General features: G+C 43.2%; 1 protein-coding gene across 1 annotated transcript in view; it reads right to left on the minus strand.

The window, feature by feature from the left end:
• Positions 1–21,306, minus strand: part of LOC141134520 (uncharacterized) — a 104,198-nt gene that overhangs the window by 62,724 nt on the left and 20,168 nt on the right. The gene's annotated exons all lie outside the window — the stretch shown is intronic.

Genomic DNA, 21,306 nt, shown 5'->3' on the forward strand with positions numbered 1-21,306 from the left:
CACAGCAGAATGGCAACATGTGAATTAGCTTTTCAGGTCTCCAGCAACATACCCATGATTTTATATATGCATTTACTCTATAACACCAAACAGTAATATTCACCTGCAAAAGCCAGCACTAAGATACAAAATTATTACCAAAAATGAAGATAACAATACCATATATCACTTTTGTTGTTATGTAACAATGCATGATACAGCTTAAACAGAGCGTGAGTCCTGCAGGAACTCATAGGAACAACGTTCCTGCACTTTTTCCTCAGCAGGAACGTTGTTCTCTTTAGCAGCCCCGTCCTGCAGAACTGGCATTTGGCTGCTTATACACACTTCCCCACTCTCCACACACTCTGCCAATCAGAGGTAAACTTACATCACACTGCAGAGAAAGCCCTGTTGCCGATATCCAATGAGGGCACACAGGTCTCCGGATACCGGTAACTCACAGCACACTGCTGAGGGAACTCCTAGACTCCTCCTCAGCTCTGACACAACCGAAGGGAGACCGGGGACAGGGCCAGATTAAGAAAATCATGGGTCTGGTGCTGAGGATTTTGGTGGGGCTTTTTATAAAAAAAACTTAAATAAATAAATAAATAAAAATGCAAACAATTTTTTGTTATAACAAATTAAATTAAATAGAGAGAGGGAGGATGAGAGAGAGGGGTGAGGGATAAGGGAGGGAGGATGAGAGAGAGAGGGGGGATGAGAGAGAGGATGCGCACGAGCATGCATGGGAGTGATAACAACACAGCCTGGCCAAGGCAAGTGACCGAAGGCACTGAACCCAGAGGGAAGACCGGGTGAAGATGGAGGTGCCCGGGACACGCCGGATTGATCACAGCGCAGCGCTGGAGGGCTCAGTCTGACAGGTAAGTGTAACCTAATGTGCTAATATGCTGTGCATACTTGTACATTATGGCATAACCTACCTCAGGGCCTCTAAAAAGTAGTAATGTTAGCAACATTTACTACCGCTTTAATATCACAGGATCCCAGGAGCCTCTCATGGGGCCCCCTACTGACCTGGTGGCCCTTGGGCAGTGCCCAAGTGCATAGTTGCCAACATTTCAAAAATATTTTCAGGGACACTTTTTTTTACCAGTGGTATATTTAGAGTAGCTGACATCCCCTATGTTCCTCTATACATCACAGTAGTAATCACTAAATTAAATGAGTACTAATAATGGGCAGAACAAATATGAGGACTGAGAAGATTTCCTTTGGTTGAACTAACAAAAGTGTGCCCATTCTAGAGCTGGTAACATTGAGGATATTCAATATCATTTTAAAGAACTGTTTTTGTGGGTAAGAGGCATAGGGGAGGAGTATGTATGGTATAAAAGTGGGAAGTATGTGCAGGTGAGGGAGAGGAATGTGGGGGGTATAACAGTGGGCACTGTGTACAGGAGAGGAGTGTGGAGGGTTGACAGTGTGCACTATGTACAGGAGAGGAGTGTGGAGGGGATGACAGTGGGCACTATGTACAGGAGAGGAGTGTGGAGGGTATGATGGGAGCAGTATGTACAGGAGAGGAGTGTGGAGGGTATGATAGGGGCAGTATGTACAGGAGAGGAGTGTAGAAGGTATTATGGGGGGCAGTATATACAGGAGAGGAGTGTGGAAGGTATTATGGGGACAGTAGGTACAGGAGAGGAGTGTGGGAAAAAAGACAGTTGGCAATATGTACAGGAGAGGAGTGTGGAGGGTATGATAGTTGGCAGTATGTACAGGAGAGGAATGTGGAGGGTATAATAGTAGGCAGTATGCACAGGAGAGGTGTGTTGAGGGTATGACAGTCGGAACTATGTACATTAGAGGAGTTTATGAAAGTGGGCAGTATGTACAGGAGAGGAGTGTGAAGGGTATGACAGTGGGCAGTATGTACAGGAGAGCAAAGGGGTTCCTAAAAGGGTAACCCCGGGTCGGGCTTTAAGAGCACAGCAAACCAAAGGGATATCAAAAAATATAAACTTTGATTAGAATACAAAAATAGATATACATATACACAATGCAAAAAGGACATGAAAAAGACACATAAAAATCATATATATAAAATATACATGATGTGAGCCCTAATGCGTCTACGCGTTTCATTGTCAAAAACTTCTTCAGGACTACTCGGGATTCAAATAGTTGCAAGAAAGAGAAAAGGTCTCACTATCTACAAATAAAAACACATGGTTACAAAAATGTATAAAAATGAAAAGCACTATCAAAATCCAGATGAAAATTTATGACACATACGAGAGTAGATACACACTCATACCTTACAGAGGAGTAAGCGCCAATCAATCAATATTCAAACTATAGAAGTTCCCAACATTGGAGCAGATGACTTGTGGTAGGAACAAATCAAAGTATGAGGACAGATGAAAGCCAACTGGAAACCAATATAAAATCAAAGCCTCAGTTTAGTTGTATAGTAAATAATTTGAATAAGAACAAAAATATATAGAGAGCAGAATCCTATGTATGTATATAGCTGTAGGCAATACAATAGTGGGTATACAGGTGTGGCAGTCCCTGGGGAAGGGGGTTACCATGTAGGGTAGAGGATAACGTAGAACCTTATGGAGTTGGTATAAACAAGAAAGTCCTACACACCAAGATAACCAGAGTGGGGGCTTGGTTGTGCCCCAAGTCCATGGGGGGGTTGGAAAAGAAACTTACTATGGATGTGGTGGTAAAACGCAAATCCCCTGGGAAGAAGCAGAAGCGCTCTTGGGCTGGTGATGAAAGATTGGAGCAATATATAGCTCCATTTGGTGCCAAAAAGTGTTCCCGCCAATGGTTTGGCGCCAGAACAGACGAGCGGGCAGATAAAGTAGTCTGCTATGGGACGCGTCATCGGGCTTCTTCCTGCCGTTGCAAACAAACGTGCTAGAGCGCGGTGACGTCACCGCAGAAGTGTGAGCATCAGGAATAGCTGCCGTGGTGGTGGACACTGACACGTTGTTACTTTCTCTAGATGAGTTTCTAAATATTATTTATATCGTTATCCCTTTTTATTGTAGGTTTTAGCTTTAAACTACAATAGTTCGATCTGGACCGCTATTTGTGGACTACACTTGGGGCACAACCAAGCCCCCGCTCTGGCTATCTTGGTGTGTAGGACTTTCTTGCTTATACCAACACCATATGGTTCTACGTTATCCTCTACCCTACATGGTAACCCCCTTTCCCTGGGACTGCCACACCTGTATACCCACTATTGTATTGCCTACAGGTATATACATACATAGGATTCTGCTCTATATATATTTTTATTCTTATTCAAATTATTTACTATACAACTAAACTGAGGCTTTGATTTTATATTGGTTTCCAGTTGGCTTTCATCTGTCCTCGTACTTTGATTTATTCCTACCACGAGTCATCTGCTCCAATGTTGAGAACTTCTATCTTTTTAATATTGGTTGATTGGCGCTTACTCCTCTGTAAGGTAACGGTATGAGTGTGTATCTACTCCCGCATGTGTCATAAATTTTTATCTGGATTTTGATAGTGCTTTTCATTTTTATACATTTTTGTAACCATGTGTTTTTATTTGTAGATAGTGAGACCATTTCTCTTTCTTGCAACTATTTGAACCCCAAGTGTGTCTTGAAGAAGTTTCTGACAACGAAACGCGTAGACACATTAGGGCTTACATCATGTATATTTTATATATATGATTTTTATGTGTCTTTTTCATGTCCTTTTTGCATTGTGTATATGTAAATCTATTTTTGTATTCTAATAAAAGTTTATATTTTTTGATATTCCTTTGGTTTGCTGTGCCCTGGCAGTCCGACCCTTTTAGGAACCCCTTTTTTTCTTTTGCAACTTCATAATGATTTATGGATGAGGCAATTGGAGTGTCCTTCTTTTCTTTATGCACAGGAGAGGAGTGTGGATGGTATGATACTGAGCAGTATGTACAGGAGACGAGTGTGGAGGGTAAGACAGTGAGCAGTATGTACAGGAGATGAGTGTGGAGGGTAAGACAGTGGGCAGTATGTACAGGAGAAGAGTGTGGAGGATATGACAGTGGACAATATGTACAGGAGAGGAGTGTGGAGGGTATGACAGTGAGCAGTAAGTACAGGAGAGGCGTATGGAGAGTATGACAGTGGGCAGTATGTACAGGAGAAGAATGTGGAGGGTATGACAGTGAGCAGTATGTACAGGAGAAGAGTGAGGAGGGTATGAAAATGGGCAGTATGTACAGGAAAGGAGTGTGGAGGGTATGACAGTGGGCAGTATGCACAGGAGAGGAATGTGGGGGTATGACAGTGAGCCGTATGTACAGGAGAGGAGTGTGGAGGGTATGACAGCGTGCACTATATATTGGAGAGAAGTGTGGAGGGTATGACAGTGGGCACTATGTATAGGAGAGTAGTGTGGAGGGTATGACAGAGGGCAATATGTACAGGAGAGGAATGTGGAGGGTATGACAGAGGGCAGTGTGTACAGGAGAGGAGTGTGGAGGGTATGACAGTGAGCAGTATGTACAGGAGAGGAGTGTGGAGGGTATGACAATGGGCACTATGTACAGGTGAGGAGGATGAAGGAATCTGGGAAGGAAAAATTGAAAGGTTTGTGGAAGGATGTTTAGGGACTGCGTAGTAGTTAAGCGGGCCATACATGGATTGAAATTAACCCAATTAAGCAGAGACCAGCAATAGTCGATCTATGTATGGGCTAGCTGCTTGTACACAAGTTTATTAATCTTGGAAAGAAGAAAGAAATGGCTGCACATCCAGAACTTCCGATTGCCTTTTATTTTGTTTCACAAAAAAACAGACGCGTTTCACACATACATCTTGTGCTTAATCATTAGGTACAAGATGTATGTGTGAAACGCGTATACATGACCACAGTTTGGTGTCTTTGGTGTTATCTTTATGAAACAAAATAAAAGGCAATCGGAAGTTCTGGATGTGCAGCCATTTCTTTCTTCTTTCCAAGTTTCCCATGGAGGCGGGCCAGAACTAGCACTCTGCAAGATACTCCAATCAGCCTTATTTTTATACACCTGGAGCAGCGGTTCTTTTTCTTGTAATCTATTAATCTACTTGAGTACAACCAGCCCGTCAGGTTTTTCCCAAAACAATCTGTGCTGCCAGCTATAGTTAGCAATACTGATTATTGTATTCGGTGGGTAGGGAAGGCTCCCCACTGGCAGAACACAATAACACTGCGGGAGTGATTCCCCCATCCACAGATCAGCAGGTGAGAGGGTTTGTGGGGACAGGCTGGGGCAGGGGTGGATCCAGAGTGTAGTCTCGGGAGGGGCACTGCCAGAAAATACCTTTTTTTTGGGGGCAATTTTTTGGGGAAATGGCTGGTGTTGGAGCTTCAATCATCACGGCACCATGGTTGATATGGTGTCAGGATGATTGAAGCGCATTATTTTCATTATTATATTGTTATATAAAATGAAATAGTTCAACTCACCATAATGCAGAATCGTGGGAGCCCTGAGCGTGTCACTTGCCACTGTCGCCTGCCACCAGATGCAGATTGTCACTTGCCATGTCACCTGTCACCAGATGCAGCTTGTCACTTGCCATGTCGCCTGTCATCAGATGCAGATTGTCACTTGCCACGTCACCTGCCACACGTTGTGGATTGTCCCTTGCCGCATCACCTGCCTTACGTTGCGGAATTGTAACTTGCCACGTCACCTGCCACACGTTGCGGATTGTCACTTGCCACAACATGGGAAGAGGCTGGGGAGTGACCTGATTGGTGGCGAGTGTGAAATGGATGATGTGTTTCAAGTTTCTTTCACATTTGCAGTAATGCTTACTGCCCTCTGAAAAGTGATCTGTGGTGGATAGCTTTTCAACGAGTGGTATAGCAGCAGCTGACAGGCATTCATGAGGTGCTACTGGCACCTCCTTATTTTTTTTTTTTACATTGCTGAATCGTATTTTTACATTGTTGGACTATGCTGCTACTGTGAGCGAGTTTGGCTTGCAATTGCAGAGTGGCCCCATTGAAATCAATAGGTGAGTTTGACAGGCGGTGTTGCCTATCAAACTCTGCAGGCTCCAAGCTGTCCATTGAGCTCAGTGCTTCTGACAAGAAGTGAGAGGCACTGTGAGCTCATCCTCTGTCTGCTGCAAACAGAGTGTGCCAGCTTGTATTTAAACTGGCAGCTCTGTATGTAGCTTCTGACGGGCTGTGCAAGGTGCACCATATCTCCGGAACCATAGATAAGAGCTTCATTTTGACCAGTGGTTGGGTAGGCCTTCAGCTATCTACCCCCCAAATTTGATTGTTTTTTGTTTTGTTTTGTTTTTTGTATTTTTTTGGCAAATGGGCCTATCTTAAACACTTCAGCCCAGGAAGGTATAAAACCTGAGCACTTTTTACAATTTGGCACTGCGCTGCTTTAACTGGTAATTGTGTAGTCATGCAATGCTGTACCCAAACTAAATTTGCGCCCTTTCTTTCCCACAAATAGAGCTTTCTTTTGGTGATATTAGATCACCTCTGCGTTTTCTATTTTTAGCGATATAAACGGAAAAAGACCGATAATTTTGAAAAAAAATTCTATTTTCTACTTTTTTTTTATAAAATAAATACAATAAACTCAATTTTAGTCATACATTTAGGCCAAAAAGCATTCAGCCTAAATCGGCTTAAAAAAATTCAATAAGCATACATTTATTGGTTTGCGCAAAAGTTATAGCGTCTACAAACTAGGGTACATTTTCTGGAATTTACGCAACTTTTATATTTTTTGACTGCCTTTCTCATTTATTTTACATGAGAGCAAACCCTGTTGCTGTCAAGATAAATAAATCAGTGCTGCAGCTGAATGGCATACCTGAAAAGCAAACAATGGTAGCAAAAACATTAACTCAATAAAACAACTTTTTTTTTATTGCAATCTGTGCCTAAAAAATATATTCCGAAGCATGGGGGCAATCCGCCCCTAATGTTAGGAGCAAATCACCCCTCCATCCCTGCCCCCATGCTTTGGCATATATGCTCTTTTTTAAACTGTGGTGGTGAAATCACCTCCTACAGCGCTGGAGTCGCTGATTTACGTATCGTGAGAGCAAACGCTGTTGCTGTCAAGATAAATAAATCAGTGCTGCAGCTGAATGGCATACTTACAAAGAAAATAATGGTTAACAATAAAACACAGTAAACAGTAAAGCATTAAAGAATTACATACCTGCAAAGTAAACACGATAAAACATAGTAACATCAAAATATTGCAGTTAGAAAAAAAGGGTGAAACAGAGCAGAACAATAGAGAGAGAACAATAGAGAGAGAAGAACAATAAAATGACAACTGTTTTTGGCCTTTTTATTTAATAATTTTTTTTTAACTTTTTTTTTTTTTTACACTTTTAGTTGTAACTGTAAAGGTTCCAGGTTCGGGTCTCTAAAAATGCAATGTCATCTTTGGAGACCTTGTGAAAGTGTGCCCTTTGACTGTGCAGTGCTGTACCCTATGCTAATACTCCACTAGTGTGTGTGTGGTAGCGTTGGAAACATTCACAGATGCAGAGACCAGGTTGGTTAGGACAGGAGGGACAATAAAAGCGGGTGTCATGACTGTATCCGCATTTCCTACAGACATGACATCTTTTTTGGGGTGTTCTTTGGCTTGGGGTACCACAGAGGACTTCTGGGAAGTGCCTCTCATGCAGCTGGCCCACTGCATTTGGATTGGGAAGTTGGGACACAGCACCATCTGGAAACAGAAGGGCTGTGATGATCTCTTCTTGGAATTTAAGGAAGGATCCAGTTCATCCTGATGCTTTGTATAGCACATAAGCGTTCACCAGAGCCAATTGAAAAAGGTATACAGACACTTTTTTGTACCAGCGTCTGGCCTTAAGGGCAATTAGGTAGGGCGCCAACAACTGGTTGTTGAAGTCCACCCTTCCCATATTAAGGTTGTATTCGTGGACACAGAGGGGCTTCTCAACAACACCAGTTGCCGTTTGAATTTGGACAGTCGTATCTGCGTGAAGGGAGGACAGAACAAAAACATTACAATTATCCCTCCACATCACTTCAAGCAAATTATTACACTTCAAACAGGCTCTCTCCCACAGTCTAAGTCGGGATTCTACAAGCCGCTGGGGTAAGCCCCGGCAATTGGATCGCACGGTGCCACATGCACCAGTTCCACGATCAAACAAGTGACTAAAAAGTGACACACTTGTGTAATAATTGTCCACGTACAACTAGTACCCCTTTCCGAATAAGGGTGACACCAAGTCCCACACAATCTTACCAGCGCTCCCTATGTAGTTTGGGCAGTTCTCGGGCTCCACGTGACTATTTTTTCCCTCGTAAACCATAAAACTATATGTATAGCCTGTTGCCCTGTCACAGAGCTTATAAAACTTGACCCCATATCTGGCACAGTTGCTGGGAAGATACTGTTTGAAAGAGAAGCGGGCAGAAAATTTAATCAGGGACTCATCAACGCAGACAACTTGTTTGGGAGTAAACAAGGCTGCAAACTGTTGGTTGAAGTGGTTTACAAGGGGCCGAATTCACACACTGTCGCTCAAAAGAAGCTCCTGCTCCTTTTGCCAGAAATAGGATCCACCCCAGGTGCCAAATGCCCTAGGTACGCCCCTGCTGTACAGCATTGTCTATGGGAGCTGTATAGTATGTGCAGGGGGCAGACATTAATGGCTGTGTGCTGAGTTATTTTGAGGGGACAGCAAATTTACACTGTTATACAAGCTGTACACTCAGTAAACAGTAAAGCATTAAAGAATTACATACCTGCAAAGTAAACACGATAAAACATAGTAACATCAAAATATTGCAGTTAGAAAAAAAGGGTGAAACAGAGCAGAACAATAGAGAGAGAACAATAGAGAGAGAAGAACAATAAAATGACAACTGTTTTTGGCCTTTTTATTTAATAATTTTTTTTTTACTTTTTTTTTTTTTTACACTTTTAGTTGTAACTGTAAAGGTTCCAGGTTCGGGTCTCTAAAAATGCAATGTCATCTTTGGAGACCTTGTGAAAGTGTGCCCTTTGACTGTGCAGTGCTGTACCCTATGCTAATACTCCACTAGTGTGTGTGTGGTAGCGTTGGAAACATTCACAGATGCAGAGACCAGGTTGGTTAGGACAGGAGGGACAATAAAAGCGGGTGTCATGACTGTATCCGCATTTCCTACAGACATGACATCTTTTTTGGGGTGTTCTTTGGCTTGGGGTACCACAGAGGACTTCTGGGAAGTGCCTCTCATGCAGCTGGCCCACTGCATTTGGATTGGGAAGTTGGGACACAGCACCATCTGGAAACAGAAGGGCTGTGATGATCTCTTCTTGGAATTTAAGGAAGGATCCAGTTCATCCTGATGCTTTGTATAGCACATAAGCGTTCACCAGAGCCAATTGAAAAAGGTATACAGACACTTTTTTGTACCAGCGTCTGGCCTTAAGGGCAATTAGGTAGGGCGCCAACAACTGGTTGTTGAAGTCCACCCTTCCCATATTAAGGTTGTATTCGTGGACACAGAGGGGCTTCTCAACAACACCAGTTGCCGTTTGAATTTGGACAGTCGTATCTGCGTGAAGGGAGGACAGAACAAAAACATTACAATTATCCCTCCACATCACTTCAAGCAAATTATTACACTTCAAACAGGCTCTCTCCCACAGTCTAAGTCGGGATTCTACAAGCCGCTGGGGTAAGCCCCGGCAATTGGATCGCACGGTGCCACATGCACCAGTTCCACGATCAAACAAGTGACTAAAAAGTGACACACTTGTGTAATAATTGTCCACGTACAACTAGTACCCCTTTCCGAATAAGGGTGACACCAAGTCCCACACAATCTTACCAGCGCTCCCTATGTAGTTTGGGCAGTTCTCGGGCTCCACGTGACTATTTTTTCCCTCGTAAACCATAAAACTATATGTATAGCCTGTTGCCCTGTCACAGAGCTTATAAAACTTGACCCCATATCTGGCACAGTTGCTGGGAAGATACTGTTTGAAAGAGAAGCGGGCAGAAAATTTAATCAGGGACTCATCAACGCAGACAACTTGTTTGGGAGTAAACAAGGCTGCAAACTGTTGGTTGAAGTGGTTTACAAGGGGCCGAATTCACACACTGTCGCTCAAAAGAAGCTCCTGCTCCTTTTGCCAGAAATAGGATCCACCCCAGGTGCCAAATGCCCTAGGTACGCCCCTGCTGTACAGCATTGTCTATGGGAGCTGTATAGTATGTGCAGGGGGCAGACATTAATGGCTGTGTGCTGAGTTATTTTGAGGGGACAGCAAATTTACACTGTTATACAAGCTGTACACTCACTACTTTACATTGTAGAAAAGTGTAATTTCTTCAGTGTTGTCACATGAAAAGGTATAATGAATTATTTACAAAAATGTGAGGGGTGTACTCACTTTTGTGAGATACTGAAAGCACAGTGGGAGAGTTATGGCTGCACAGTCTCTGAAAATCTTCTATATCATGTCCGCACAGTCTGAACATCTCTTGTATCATGGCCGCACAGTCTCTGACCATCTCCTTTATCATGGTCGCACAGTCTCTGACCATCTCCTATATTTACATCTCCTGTATCATGGCCGCATTGTTTTTGACCATCTCTTGTATCATGTCCGCACAGTTTTTGACCATCCCTTGTATCATGTCCGCACAGTCTCTGACCATCTCTTGTATCATGTCTGCACAGTCTGACCATCTGACCATCTCCTGTATCATGACCTCACAGTCTCTGACCATTTCCTGTATCATGTCTGCAGTCTCTGACCATCTCTTGTATCATGTGTGCACAGTCTCTGACCATTTCCTGTATCACAGCCGCACAGTCTCTGACCATCCCATGTTTTATGGCCGCACAGTTTCCGACCATCACCTGTATCATGTCTGCAGTCTCTGACCATCTCTTGTATAGTGTGCTCACAGTCTCTGACCATCTCCTGTATCATGTCTGCAGTCTCGGGGGGGGGGAGCCTACAGGGGTGTCAAGATCGGGAGCGCTGCCAGGACAGGGGTCACAGGAGGAGTCGGACGTGTGTGGACTGTTGAGAGGATAATATGGGATGAAACCAATTGCCAAGCTGAAGCCCAGAGAGGACCGTCTAACTGAGCCCTGCACAGTGCACCTGAGAGGAGGTCAGCAATAGTGTAGCAAGGCCAGTTTGAGGGGGGGTCACTGATGTAAGGGGGAGTGAATACAGTAAGGTAAGGGAGCACTGATATGAAGGTTCCCCCTTCTATCAGTAACCCTAGGGAACCATTATCACACATTGTGGTGTTTTTTATTTTTGTTAGTATGACATACAGGTTAAATAATTTTGTTGTTACATCTGTTCTATGTTTATTTGTATAATGCATGTTTAACCACTTCACCCCCTGGAAGATTTTACCCCCTTCCTGACCAGAGCGTTTTTTGCGATTCGGCACTGCGTCGCTTTAACTGACAATTGCGCGGTCGTGCGACATGGCTCCCAAACAAAATTGACGTCCTTTTTTTCCCACAAATAGAGCTTTCTTTTGGTGGTATTTGATCACCTCTGCGATTTTTATTTTTTGCGCTATAAACAAAATAACAGCGACAATTTTGAAAAAAATGCATTATTTTTTACATTTTGCTATAATAAATATCCCCCAAAAATATATAAAAAAACATTTTTTTTCCTCAGTTTAGGCCGATCATATTCTTCTACATATTTTTGGTAAAAAAAAATCGCAATAAGCGTTTAATAATTGGTTTGCGCAAACGTTATAGCGTTTACTAAATAGGGGATAGTTTTATGGCATTTTTATTAATAATTTTTTTTTTACTAGTAATGGCGGTGATCAGCGATTTTTATTGTGACTGCGACGTTATGGCGGACATGTCGGACATTTTTGACACATTTTTGGGACCATTGTCATTTATACAGCGATCAGTGCAATTAAAAATGCACTGATTACTGTGTAAATGGCACTGGCAGTGAAGGGGTTAACCACTAGGGGGTGGGGAGGGGTTAAGTGTGTCCTAGGGAGTGATTACTAACTGTAGGGGGATGGGCTGTATGTGTGATGTCACTGATCTCTGCTCCGATGACAGGGAGCAGAGATCGAGTGACACTTGTCACTAGGCAGAACGGGGAGATGCTGTTTACAACGGCATCTCCCCGTTCATCCGCTCCGTGAGGCGATCGCGGGTATCCCTGCGGCGATGGAGTCCGCGGGACCCGTGACCCGACTCACGGAGCTCCAGGCCGGCGCGCGCGCCGCCGGCGGCGTGCACGCAATGGCACGGCGGGGAATTCAAATGGACGTACAGGTACGCCCATTTGCCCAGCCGTGCCATTCTGCCGACGTACATCGGCGTGCGCCGGTCGGGAACCGGTTAATGCATGTGAATTTTTGAGGTGTCCCTGTAAACTGGCACTTTACAATAAATGCACTTTATTTGTTAAAAAAGCAGTACGTAATATATATATATATATATATATATATATATATATATATATATATATACAGTAAAACCTTGGTTTGAGAGCGTTTTGCAAGACAAGCAAAATGTTTTAATAAATTTTGCCTTGATATACAAGCGATGTCTTGATATAAGAGTAGCGTCATGTCACAACTGAGTATAAAAAAGAAGAGAGGAGCCTCTTAGTGTAGCAATATGGTTACATTTAATGAAGGTACAACATTTAGTAACTTATTGCTACACTTAAAGGTGCCTCTCTTCTCTTTTATACCCTGTAAAAAAAATGCTTTGATATACAAGTGCTTTGGATTACAAGCATGTTTCTGGAACGAATTATGCTCGCAAACCAAGGTTTTACTGTATATGTATATATATATATATATATATATATATATATATATATATATACAGTGGAACCTCGGATTACAAGCATAATCCATTCCAGGAGTATGCTCTTAATCCAAAGTACTCGCATATCAAAAAGAGTTTTCCCATTGAAGTCAATGGAAACGAAAATAATAAGTTCCGCATTGACTTCAATGGGATGTAATACCACATACAGCCAGAGACAGGGGGGCGCCAGAGAGCCTTGGAAACGTCCGAAAAGGCCCGAGCACACGTCGGCTGACCTTGGCAAACCTCGGAAAGACTCCGTTCTGAGGTTTGCCGAGGTCAGCCGAACTGTCCTCGGGCCTTTCTGTGCATTTCCAAACGGCGACGATCGGCTCCGGCGCCCCCCACCTCAGGCCAAAAGCAAGCGGTACTGCACACCGCTTTGGCCTGAATCCTCCTTGTTTTGCGAGACAACACTCGCAAACCGAGTTAGGATTTTTAGAAATACAGTGCTCGTATTGCGAAACGCTCGTTAACCGCGTTACTCACAATCCGAGGTTCCACTGTATATATATATATATATATATATATAGACAGTTGTGCTCAAAAGTTTGCATACCCTGGCAGAAATTTTGGCATTAATATTGAAAATATGACTGATCATGCCAAAAAAACTGTTGTTTATTTAAGGATAGTGATCACATGAAGCCATTTATTATCACATAGTTTTTTGGATCTTTTTTAAATCATAATGATAACAGAAATCACCCAAATGGCCCAGATCAAAAATTTACATACCCTGTAATGCCTGGCCTTGGTACGGACACAGAAGGTGGCACACACAGGTTAAAATGGCAATTAAAGGTTCATTTTCCACATTTGTGGCTTTTTAAATCACAATTAATGTCTGTGTATAAATAGTCAGTCAGTTTGTTAGCTTTCACATGGATGCACTAAGCAGGCTAGACACTGAGCCATGAGGAGGTAGAAATGAACAGTCAAAAGACCTGCGTAACAAGGTAATGAAACTTTACAAAGATAGAAAAGGATATAAAAAGATATCCAAAGCCTTGAATATGCCAGTCAGTACTGTTCAATCACTTAATAAGAAGTGGAAAATTTGGGGATCTCTTGATACCAAGCCAAGGTCAGGTAGATCAAGAAAGATTTCAGCCACAACTGCCACGGGATCTGTTCGGGATACAAAGAAAAACCCTCAGGTAACCTCAGGAGAAATACAGGCTGCTCTGGAAAAAGATGGCGTGGTTGTTTTTAAGGAGCACAATACGATGATACTTGAACAAAAAAGAGCTGCATGGTCAAGTTGCCAGAAAGAAGCCTTTACTGTACAAGTTCTACAAAAAAAGCCTGGTTACAATATGCCCAACAATACCTTGACATGCCTCATTGGCTTTTTCGTGGCATTGGCGCAGTAAAGGCTTCCTTCTGGCAGCTCAACAATGCAGCTCTTTTTTGTTCAAGTATTGTTGAATTGTGCTCCTTAAAAACAACCACACTGTCTTTTTGGAGAGCAGCCTGTATTTTTCCTGTGGTTACCTGTTGGTATTTTTTTTGTATCCTGAGCAATTCTTCCACCAGTTGTGGCTGCAATCTTTCTTGGTCTACCTGACCTTGGCTTGGTATCAAAAGAGCCCCTAATTTTACAATTCTTAATAAGCGATTAAACAGTACTGACTGGCATATTCAAGGCTTTGAGTATTTTTTTATATTCTTTTCCATCTTTATAAAGTTCCATTACCTTGTTATGCAGGTCTTTTGACTGTTCTTTTAGACTGATTGACTATTTATACACAGACACTAATTATGATTTAAAAAGCCACAAATATGGGAAATTAACCTTTAATTGCCATTTTAACCTGTGGGTGCCACCTTCTGTGTCTCTACCAAGGCCAAACATTCGAGGGTATGTAAACTTTTTATCAGGGCCATTTGGGTGATTTCTGTTATAATTATGATTTAAAAAGGATCCAAAAAACTGTGTGATAATAAATGGCTTCATGTGATTGCTATCCTTAAAGCGGAGGTCCACACTAAAAAAAAAAAAAATTACATAAACAGGCTCTTTAAATTTTTTTAAAAAACATTTGAAAAAAAAAATTTTTACTTACCCGAAACGCCTGTTGCTAGGCAGTCTTCCTAATCTGCCACTTCCTTCTCCAAGGAGCTGTTCCTTCTCTTCATCCCTCGCGTGGTGTTCTGGGAAATTGGGCGCACTGTCTTCTTGTGTGTGTCCCAGAAGACAGCCGCCCATTCACAAAGCGCTGCGCGACTCGCGCATGTGCAGTAGGCTCCACTGCCTGTTTCCCTTAGATAGAATGGTGGTGTCGGCACCTGATCCGATGGACGGATCGGCCTCTGGGGGCCAACGTCGCGGGCTCCCTGGAAAGGTAAGTGTCCTTATTAAAAGTCAGCAACTACAGTGTTTGTAGCTGCTGACTTTTATTTTTTTTTTTCAGCTGGAACACCGCTTTAAATAAAAGACAGTTTTTTTGCATGATCAGTCATATTTTCAATATTAATGGCAAAGTTTCACAATTTCTACCAGGGTATAGAAACTTTTGAGCACAACTGTGTATATATATATATATATATATATATATATATATATATATATATATTCATACACACACACACGTTTTAAGGTGGGGGGGAGAAATCCTGAGTGAGTTCTCACTTATTTTTCTAGGACTTGACCCCTGAGCATAAATATATATATAAATTAATAGTGCCGTGCAATATGACAAATAATCTATTACTGTGTATGCCCTAGTGCATTTTGTTAAGAAATAACTAGTAGTGCTTCAATTCATATACAGTATATATATATATATATATATATATATATATATATTCCAGTATAAATTGCATTCACCCTTGTGTATATTAAAATTAACACCAAAATAAAATTCCATTTAAATTACATACAATCAATAAAGTGCTATTTATGTGCCATTTAGGAGTCCAAAATAAATTACTCCTATCAGATAGTATGTCACTTAATGCCTAGTTATTACACACGTTTCATTAACCTTATACACTGCTCAAAAAAATTTAAGGAACGCTTTTTAATCAGAGTATACAGTGCCTTGATAAAGTATTCACACCCCTTGAAATTTTCCACATTTTCCACGTTACAACCAAAAACATAAATGTATTTTATTGGGATTTAACATCCAACACAAAGTGGCAAATAATTGTGACGTGGAAGGTAAATAATAAATGGTTTTCACAATTTTTTTACAAATAAAGATGTGAAAAGTGGTGCCCTGGGCTTTTAACAGATGAGAGCAGGTTCACTCTGAGCACATGTGACAGATGTGAAAGGGAGAACGTTATGCTGCCTGTAACCTCATTCAGCATGACCGGTTTGGTGGTGCGTCAGTGATGGTCTGGGGAGGCATATCCATGGAGGGATGTACAGACCTCAACAGGCTAGACAATGGCACCCTGACTGCCATTAGGTTCGTGGAGGATGAAGGATTTGATACCATTGAATGGCCCCCACGCTCGTCTGACCTAAATCCAATAGAACACCTCTGGGACATTATGTTGTCAGGCATGCATACAAGCACGTGGAAGCCATAAAAACTACTGAGTACCATTTTGAGTTGCTGCAATGAAATTTCAGCAAAATGGACTAGTGTGCTGCATCATTTTTTCACTTTGATTTTCGGGCTGTCTTTGAATTCAGCCCTCTGTAGCTTGATCATTTTCATTTCCAGCAAACGATGTGGCATCGTTTTGTTCCTAACACATTACCCAGTCCATATGAGTATAGATATCCAGCATATTTTTCTCCATTGAGATTTCTGATGTGTTTTCAAAGTGTTCCTTTAATTTTTTTTGAGCGGTGTATATAAAAATGATATTTTGTGCCAGAGAAAGAAAAGTCCAATCTTATTATGTATAAAATGTTGTATATACAGGGAGTAAAATAAGTATTGAAGATGTCACCATTTTCCTAGGTAAATATATTTCTAGAGGTGCCTTTGTCATTTACTTTTTACCACATGTCAGTAACAACCCATGCAATCCATATAGACAAATAAACCAAAACAAATAAGTTCAGAAATTAAATAATGTGTAATAAAATGGAATAACACAGGGAAAAAGTATTGAACACATGAAGAAAGGGAGGTGCAAAAAGGCATGGAAAGCCAAGACAACAGCTGAAATCTATCAGTTATTACAAAGCAATCCTGCCCTTTGTCAGTGCAAATTAATATCAGCTGGTTCAGTCTCAACTGATGGCCTATAAAAAGGTGTTTCATTACCAAGGTGTCACACAAGAAACATCTCATGATGGGTAAAAGCAAAGAGCTCTCTCAAAACCTTCACTACCTTATTGTTGCAAAACATACTGATGGCATTGGTGACAGAAGGATTTCTAAACTTCTAAATGTTCCAGTGAGCACTGTTGGGGCCATAATCCGGAATTGGAAAGAACATCATTTCACAATACATTGTTCTCGATCAGGTGCTCGTTGCGAGATTTCTGACAGAGGAGTGAAAAGAATTATCAGAAGGGTTTTCCAAGAGCCAAGGACTACTTGTGGAGAGCTTCAGAAAGACCTGGAATTAGCAGGCACAATTGTTTCAAAGAAAACAGTAATGCAATCAACCGCCATGGCCTGTATGCACGCTCACTACGCAAGACACCATTGCTGGAGAAAGAGCATGTTGAAGCTTGTTTAAAGTTTGCTGTGCAACATTTAGAAAAGCCTGTCTGGTCAGATGAGACAAAAATGTAATTCTTTGAATGCCATAACACACACCATGTTTGGAGGTCAAATGCACTGCACATCACCCCAAAAACACCATACCAACAGTGCAGCTTGATGGTGGGAACATCACCGTGTGGAGCTATTTTTCAGCATACAGTGCTGGCAAACGAAGAAACGATGAATAGAAAAATGTACCAAGACATTCTTGATAAAAATATGCTGCCAGAATGCGCATGCACGAGAGCTTCGTGATGGCCTCCTGAGCCCAGAGCTCCGCATTACCCTGGACCCACAAGCCACACAGATGGCACTGCAACCCCCCAGGACAGCCACCAGCGCACCGCCCAGCTTCAGGAGCCCCCAGAGAGTACCCCTGGATGTCCGGACCCGCCCGTCAGACGTGATCTCGGGCCGCTGTCTAATATAGCAGGGGAGGACGGGTGTACCAAGATGGCCGCTGTCACAGCTGCAACCCAGCCACATGCGGCCTACGCAGAGAGGACACCAGAACAAAGGCAAGTCCTTGCCCCTGCAACCCTCACCTACTCCCAGGTGGCCCAAGGCAGCCCACAGCCCCCCTTGGCTCCCTCTCCAGCATCCACAGAATCCCTCCTGGGACACGCTTTAGAGGAATACACCATGTCAACGATCGGGCCTTCCCTGCACCACCTCCATGCAACCCCATCCCCAGGCATGCCATCCCACGACCCAACCACGCCGCAGGCAGACCTATTCCTTAAACTCTCGGACCTTCTAGAGAGGGGACTGGCTAATACAACAGCCCAAATAACAAGAAACATCAAATCTGATTTCGCAAACCTAGGATCCAGAATGGAAGCCATAGAAAATAAATTGGACATTACAGTATCCAGAACCAGAACACAGCGCATATACAGGTCCTACAGGACCAGTTAGATACTGTCCTTTCCAGGATTGATGACCTCGAGAACAGGTCCAGAAGATATAACTTCAGAATCCGTGGCCTACTCGAAACCATCATAGATATTCCCCAAACTGTGGGGGTCCTTATCACGGAGCTGATACCTAGCACACCCCCTCACCACCTGGAGCTAGACAGGGCACATAAGGCCCTAGGACCCCCCAGAAAAGATGGCTCCCTGAGAGATGTCATTGTTAAACCTCACTTTTACGCCATAAAGGAAGAGGTCATGAGACAATCACGCACCAAGTCAAAAGTGATATACCAGGGGCACCAAATACAAATTTTTGCAGACCTCTCCCAGTCCACCATCCAAAAATGGAGAACTCTTAAACCACTTTAAAGAGTCCTCACTCAACAGGACATTAAGTATCTCTGGGCCTTCCCGTTCGCTGTGAAATTCCAGGGTAAGGCACACTCCTTCTCAAGCTTACCGGACAGCGAGAAACTCTTTCTACACCTCAAGCTAATTTTGCAGAAAGCGCCCATGGATTTCTCCATGGCATCAGCATCATCCAAGCGACCCCCCCCCCCCCCCAGCAAGTCCAGTCTCTCCTCTCTGGAACAAAGGGAGGATCAAGAAATACAAAGATGGAAGACCTCCATAAGACAGCTGACCGAGTCTATCACTACCCAGCCCTCACTAGGGCGCACTTTACCAGGGACAGCAGTCCTTTCTGTTGATGGGGCTATTTGCTCCTAATCCAAGTTGCCGAATTGTTGGCCCCCAGTTGCTCAACCTCCAAGCTCTTTAGCAGTCCTTGCTCGCAGGTTTACTGGTAGGTGTCTGACGGAAGCATTCCCTGCCAGTCACCATTGGTCTTCTAGGAAGACGCCTTATTATGTTTTGTTTACCCCCCCTTCCCTTCTGTAACCCTTTCTCTTTCTCAAGCCAATCAACAGGTGATGCTCTGTATCGGGTTCCAGACTCGCAGTGATACTCACCACACACCCAACCTTTTTTCCAACCGAAAGAAGACGGCAAAAGGGTAAGTGGCTTAGACCTCAGTAGCTTTCCACCCCTCTGTGCTCATGGCTAACACAAACCCAACAGGTACGGATCTCAGGGTGGCTTCACACAACGTTCAGGGACTAAATTCCCCCAGGAAATGGGGGAATAGCATTTGAAAACTACGGCTCCCTCAAAATAGACATAGTGTTGCTCCAAGAGACGCACTTTCCAGTTCGACACAACCCCAAATTCCTCCACTCACGTTACCCGACATTTTACCTCGCGAACGCAGCTAACAAGACTAAGGGGGTAGCAATACTATTCTCGAAGAACAGTAAATTTTCCCACATTTCAGACTACAGGGACCCGGAGGGTAGATTCATCCTTGTCAAAGGTTCTATAGAGGGGAGACTATAATCTATAGTCTCTTACTATGCCCCCAATAAGGGACAAACTAAATTTTTCCAAGCCATCCTCAAAACCCTGAACCCCCTCCTGGAGGGCAAGGTTATCTTTGGGGGGACTCCAATGTTGCATTTGACCAGGGGATTGACAAGACAAAATCCCTCAAGGCCCAGCTGACCTGTCCCACTAAGGCGAGTCTCAGCTTAGCAAGACTCCTCCACTCTAACGGCCTAATCGACATTTGGAGGGAACTGAACCCCACGAAAAGGGACTACGCGCACTACTCCCCCCCCCCCCCCCCCACCAGTCTTATACCAGAATCAATCATATCCAGATACCCCCCAACCTCATACCCTTGACACATAAAGTGACCATCATAGACACGGTCTGGTCGGACCACTCGCTGGTCCTCCTCTCCCTACGAAACACCCTCACCAAGACGCACTAAATGAATCGCTCCTTAGCGACCCCGTCAAAACCAAGAAAAGAGATGACTCCCTTAAGGACTACTTCAGTCTAAACAATGTAGATGGCATCTCCCCTGAAGTCCTGTGGGCAGGTCACAAAGTAACCATCAGAGATACAATAATACGTCTAGCGACCCAGATCAAGAAAGAGCGACAGATGGACAATAAACGCCCCTCTAAGACTTTAGCGGAACAATTGGACGCTGCAAGATTGGAGCTCAATTTGGCACTAACAGCGAAAGCGGAGAAACACATTTGCTGGAGTGAAGCAAAATTCTATTCACAGAAAGATAAGATAGGCCCTATGTTAGCCTCCAAGCTCTCACCGTGGTACCGCACACACACACTTCCCAAAATCAGAGTAGCAGGTCAACCCCCAACAGCCAACCCTAACAAAATACTGGACATCTTTCACGAATTTTACGCCAAGCTCTACAGCACGACCCCCACAGACAAGGGCCCAATGATCTCCAGATTCATCCGTGACCTTCCAATTCCTAACCTGTCTATTGAACATATAATGGAGGCAGCCTTCTCAGTTGAGGAGATAACAGAGGTCATTAAAAGCCTTAAGAAAGGTTCAGCCCCTGGGCCCAATGGACTTTCAGTGCCTTATTATCAGGCCTTTGCTGACACTCTGGCCCCTTACATGGCAACATTTTTTAATACCAAAGCCCTTGGATCTCCCTTAGACCCTCAACTTAATACTGCCTACATAACAGTGATCCCCAAACCGAACAAAAACCAGGAAGACGTTGAAACTATAGACCTATCTCCCTCATAAATAATTATCTAAAGATACTGACAAAAATCCTCGCCAACCACCTTGCCTCCTTTATTAACCGTTATGTCCATAAAGACCAAGTAGGATTTATTCCAGGTAGACAGGGGCCAGACCAAATCAGAAGGGCAGTGAACATTGTCTCCCTTCTACAATCCAACTTGGACAAAGGCCCCAAACAAGAGGGGATTCTCCTATCCCTCAATCTACACAGGGCCTTCAACTCGAATGGCCTTACATTTTCACCC

Source organism: Aquarana catesbeiana, linkage group LG03 (genome assembly GCF_042186555.1).
Source record: "Aquarana catesbeiana isolate 2022-GZ linkage group LG03, ASM4218655v1, whole genome shotgun sequence".
NCBI lineage: Eukaryota > Metazoa > Chordata > Amphibia > Anura > Ranidae > Aquarana > Aquarana catesbeiana.